Source organism: Hylobates moloch, unplaced genomic scaffold (assembly GCF_009828535.3).
Source record: "Hylobates moloch isolate HMO894 unplaced genomic scaffold, HMol_V3 SCAFFOLD_5, whole genome shotgun sequence".
NCBI classification, from domain to species: Eukaryota; Metazoa; Chordata; class Mammalia; order Primates; family Hylobatidae; genus Hylobates; species Hylobates moloch.
The window spans coordinates 69385552-69391643 of record NW_026652280.1 but is presented as its reverse complement, the minus strand read 5'-3'; positions in this window follow the sequence as shown (position 1 = coordinate 69391643).

Here is a 6092-nt window from a genome sequence, read left to right as displayed (position 1 = left end):
ATGGAACAAAAGCTAGGGTCAGGGGTGAAAGGGGCTCCCAGGTGCACATCCAGACATGGAAGCTGCACGCCAGAGGGGGCCATTCATGCCTCACCTGAAGCCCCTGCCACCCGGCTTCCACATGCTGAAGTTTGGCTCAGACACCTTGTGCTGGAGTCCCAGCAGCTCCACAGGCAGGTGGCCAGTGCAAATGTACAAGGCCCACACTCTGAAGGCCCTGCACGTGGGAATGTCTTGAAGTTCTCAACAACTATCTTAGAATTTACGTTTTGTAAGCTAAGTTTGATGGGACAGTGGAGGCTGCATCCTCCTGCAGGGTCCAACCAATAATGGGCCATTGGCAGCCCATTCCCCGACCCTGCCCAGAAAGTGCAGCTGCCCTCCCCATCAGAGATGGGCACAGGGAGGGTTGGGCTGGATGCACACCTTGTGCCACGTCACAAGGCACGGGTCCACGCACCCATGCGGGTCTGTTGCTGAAGCAAGACATGGAATAGCAAACAAAAAACACCATGGCAGGTCAACAGTGACTGCAGAGGGAGGTCTCTGCATTTCCTGCATTTTCATTTTGCACTGGGCCCTGCAAATCATGTAGACAGTCTGGCTGGAGAGCACCCCTTAACTCCAGGGTCACTGTTGGCTGGTGTCACCCGGACCAGGATGGATTACCAGCAGCTTCTGGAAACTTTTGGTACCCCTACCATTCCAGCTCATTTGGGGAACATGTACATGCATTTCCTAGACCAGGTGGCTGTGCAGCTCAGAGATGCCAGGGAACTCCCTCCAGATGCCTGGGCCACTCTGACTTCCACTTGTCAAGTAACTTTTGTCATCCTGTCCCTATTCTCACTAGAATTTCTGGTGACCATCAGAGCAATCTGTGCCTGTGAATTTTCTGTCTCTCCTGTAGCTGTCTACAAGGCACATGGAGGAGGTAAGGAGCTGAGAGGATGGGGACAGAGCCAGGGTCTGGTGGACAGTGAGTCCCTGTGGGCCAGAGGTCACAGCTCGCCACTCTGTCCATATGGTGACTCTCAGCCCATGCTCGCCGCAAGAACAAGGACTGAGGTGTGAGGAGCCTCATGTGTCTTGGTGGGACTATGCTAACACCTTTGCCCCACTCACTTCCTCTTCTTATACTGTCCACTCTCTTCTCTGATAACAGGGATACATTAACTCACTCTTTTTGTCAAGAGAATCAACCAGTTAGGATCATAGCATTACATTATTTAAGATGATGCTCAGCTCTGAAAATAGGAATCGTGGTGTGGGCGCACTCAGTCCTTCAGTACTAACAAGTGCTCTTTCATCATAAACCAAAACTTTGTTGGTGTCACTTCTAATTTCATCCTCTCATTTAGGTCAATGATAGAAACATACAAGCACTCAGAAAGAAAGGCCAGATGCTTGGAGAATTCTGGTCTTTCTCCTGTACAGATCCTGGAGGAGAGGCATTCGGGCTGGCTGGGGGATTTGCTTCCCATTCTGGAGAATGAAGCCTCCAGAGACATGAACAAGAGAATGAGATGTTCCAAATAGGTTTGTTCTCAATTAATCTATGACCAAAAGCATCCCAAAGACTGACAGGGTCACGATGCTAGGGCACAAGACCGTCCTTCACTTATGGGCCTGAATCATAGGCACAATGGTGGTTTTGTGCTTCTTCAGCTAAGGACACTTGGCTTTGTTATTGCAGAACTAAGCATATATCATTGTTTTATTTAGGACTGAACCTAAATTACACTTAAAAAATGAAACACGAGTTCAATTTTTAACACAACCCTTTCAAAGATAGGATTCAACAAGTGTTCTATGCGATAAGCCATTGAAGTGCTGACTGTCCCCGTCAAGGTCTTCAGTGCAAATCATGTAAGCTGTAGATTGTTCCACTTCTTGAATTGTGAAGCCCAACCTCTAGAAAGGGCTATAGAAGTACTTTCAGTAAAGAGGAGAAGCAAGATTTCTGTGTACAGGCTCAAATATTTGAACAGGGCAGTTCAGACCAATTTTGTTTCTAATTTCTTCTTTCCCAATCACTGCCCACCTCACGTATCATTCCTGTGAAATCACTGCCAAATCTCATCTTAGCTTCAGGCAATAAAAGCTTTTGGTTTGGCTCTGAGATTTGGAAAAGTTGGCACCCAAGAATCATGGAAGAGATCCATGCTGGGCCCTGAGAGGCAGGTAGCTGAAAGCATTTCCATGTGCTTACGTATTTCTCAAAGCACATGTTGAAATCTTGAATGTGCCTTGGCCTACTATCTAGTATGGTGCATTCAGTCTCTAAATTAGGCATGGAGGGCTGGGGAAAACAAAGAATCCCGTAAGTTAAATAAAATTCTTCATGAACTGAGTAGCATGGAATCTATTTGTTTTTAAAAGTGTTGGGTAAGTATTGGTGAGTAGAAATGAGTGGGAACCACATTACTAAAGGCCTGCCAACTTCAATCAAAACAGAATTGCATTTGCTGAGTGCTTTTGTTCATGTAGTTATTAACAGTTATTGAGAGTCCAATATGTGCCAAGCACTGTTCTAGGAAGAGCGAGGAAAGGTACCATGGCTCTCGTGGAGCACATTTTAATGGGGGAGACACACAACGAACACATCAACACATAGCACAACTTCCAGAGCCAGGGAGTGCTATAAAGTCAAATCAAACAAGAGCAAGAGCAATCTGGGGTGGAGGGAGGCGATTACAGGTAGAGTAGCTGAGGACAGTGTTAATGTTTATTGTCTACTTTTTTTTTTTTTTGGTGAGACATAGTCTTGCACTGTCGCCCGGGCTGGAGTGCAATGGCACGGTCTTGGTTCACTGCAACCTCCACCTCCCGGTTCAAGTGATTCTCCTGTCTCAGCCTCCCAAGTAGCTGGGATTACAGGCACCCGCCACCACGCCCGGCTAATTTTTTGTATTTTTAGTAGAGATGGGGTTTCACTATGTTGGCCAGGCTGGTCTTGAACTCCTGACCTTGTGATCCGCCCACCTCAGCCTCCGAAAGTGCTGGGATTACAGGCGTGAGCCACCACACCTGGCCATTGTCTAGTTTTTCAATAGCTCTTTACAAGAGCTTTGCACCTGTGAACTCTAACCCCACAACTGCCCTGTCAGCAGGTACCATTGTCCCCAGGTTATCCGGTGAGGAAGCCAGCCTGCCTGGACCCCACAGCCCACTGGGCAGTCGCAGTCAGGAATCCAAGGCAGGCAGACTTGTTCAGAGCCACACTCACCAGCACCACACAACACCACTGCCATTGGCTTCAAAGAATCCCAACAGGAAAGCCAAACGTGCTTTTTAAGAGTTATTAGAATACTTTGTAACAAAAGGTGCCTTAACCCAGGTTCATATTCTTAAACATGGGGAAAAGGAAGAATTTTCTTTAGTAAGAGTCAAGTGATGTCCAAATCCTGGGCTGTTCTTTACATGCTCAGGCCCTGAACCTTCACTTACCGACGCTGCTTCTGCAAGGATGCTTCCCAGCCAGCCAGGCACTGCATCTGACGTTCTCCACAATATGGTCTACTACTTGGATCAGGATTAAGAGAAATGTTGAGATCTGATGGAAAAATTTTAAGTACGAGACATGAAAAAGCAAAGAGAGAAAGAAATCTCTATGGCAGAGACCCTGATTTCAATCTTCCTGGATGTTCCAACTCCTTACTGCAGGAAAATCTGAGACCTGAGATTACCACAGGATGAAAGCCATAGCATCGGAGCTAGGAAACCAGCCAGTCTGAACCACGCTGCTTAGTTTTTAACAACCAACTGCTCACATTCCTATTTAAAAATCAAATTAAAAGCTCAAACTCCAAGTTGGCCTACTGTTGTTTTTCATTTCACATAATTGACAGAAAACCAAGAAGCCAGTTCAAACAGTATCTCCTACTGGGAATATTAACATCAGAAACATTCAGAGTAAATTAATTCCTCTGAGTTTGTTTACTCACCTGAAAAATGGGGATAAGAGAATGACTGTCAGGGCTACATGTAATAATGTGGTAAAGCCACCCTGAATGTGTGTAACAGCGTAACAGCAACTGCTGTAGGATTGACTATATTGTTTTCTACTAAAATCCTATAATGAGAATTAGGAAAACTTAATCAAAAATAACTTCTGATTGACCTCAAATGCTTTAAGACATAAGTAGATTGTATCATCCCTAGCATAGCTGGTTCTCCTCTCCCTCTGCCCCACAGGCGCCCAAAGGCTCTGGCCCCTCTATGATTTGGTGAATGAATGTAGGTCAGGTGTCTCACTTCTAGGATGAGCAGCACATTGCTGGTATAAGACCATCTTGAGTTCCTTTCTCCTATCACTGGGATCTGTGGTCCCTTGTTCTGCCCTGAGAGCAGCAGACATGGGGCAGAGCTGACCTGTGGTGGACATGTGGCACAAATGGAAATGAGCCTTTGTCATGTTAAACCAGAGATCTGAGGGTTATTACTGCAGCATAACACAGTCCTTCCTGATCAATCAACTTTTTATGAAGTCATACCTTCCCTGTAATGAGACCATCTTATCCATAGTGGTGGTTGTTCCATTACATTTATCAATATAAAGCCCACTGAATTATGAATTTATCAATATGACTACTAAATCGTGGCCTAAAATCCATGAAACATGAAAAGACACGGGAACCAACTGAACAGTAATAAAGATACTTCAATCCAAATCAAGTAGGGGAAGATAGTACCGTCAACCTGATTGTAGGTGCAGAATTCCTTCTACCCAAATCCCACTACAGAATGTTAAAATAGGCTACAAAAATCCATAATAATAAACCCAAGGATGAAGACTTTAAAATGCCATGGTCCACTGCTTTGTGAAACTGAACTCCAAGCTGAAAGGCACAGTCCTGGTGTCCCCCACTGACATGGTACAAAAACTAAAGTAAAAAAGAAGGCCGACCATGCTCACCTGAGTATGCACAGAATCTCCTGCAAGAATTTAGACTCACGGCATACATCTCAGTCTTCGCGCTCCAACTGTGCCGTGGTCTCAACAGCATTTTGGCCCTCCCAAGAAGGTAAATTTGTTCTTCTTATTTGGCTAAATTAAGTGACTCACCCCTGGGTTAAGTAGAGAAATAAGTACTTCATATTGATAAAGTCAACTTTAGTGATAATACTTTCTAGTTGTGTTTAGGAATAAATTTTATGATCATTATGATAATCTGTGCAATTTTATATTTAAGGTTCTTAAAACATTTAACAAAATCTTACACATTAATCTTTTGATTTTCAATGTTTAATTGTGATTGAGAATTTTTCACAAACAGTATTTGAAAATCTGAAAGCCCAAATTACCATATGTGTATGTTGGATTTACTAGCTTTACAAGAGTTACTTAAGTAGTTAGAAAAATTTTTTAAAGTTTTAAGGCTGTTTAAATTAGGTCCCTTGAAAAATTTAAGAGAGTCAGATATTAAAAAGCTATAAAGGTAATGTAACTCCATGGGAGCTAATTAGCCAAGTTTGTGAAGTGGAGATAATTATCTAACGGCATTTTATTCAGTGTCCTTGAGTATTAATTAAAAGCCACGTAAGTTGTTTCTATGCACAAAACCTTGTTGGAATAAAAACAATTCAGTGGAAAGTTTGCTTTCCTTTTTCAAAATTGGTGTTTGCCTCAGTCCTTTTTACCTTCAAGACGTTTTTAATGTCCTTAAATTTAACTCATCACATTAAAGTCATTATTGAGGCTTTCTTGATGAGTCGAATGAAAGCAATGCGGGGGGTGACAGCAGCAGGTGGACTTTGCTTATCCTTCCTGGCTATCTCCTCTTGCTGCTACAAACACAATAGTGACCACAAACCACATTCAAGACACTCCAAGGTGTCCTGAAAGAAATACAAAATCATACGATGTCCAACAGCCACTCCTTCCGCATTCTTTCTTACTTCAACTTCTCCTGAATCCAGGTATCAAATTATGTTATTAATTTCCATTCCATGAAAGACAGGGATAATATTACATAGTTAGCATCCAATAAATGTCTGATTGTAAGTAAATCTGCTAGTATTTAAGGTGCTAATTATGTAAACAATTTCACATCAGTTCTCTTAGCCTCCTCATCATATATGGTTTTATC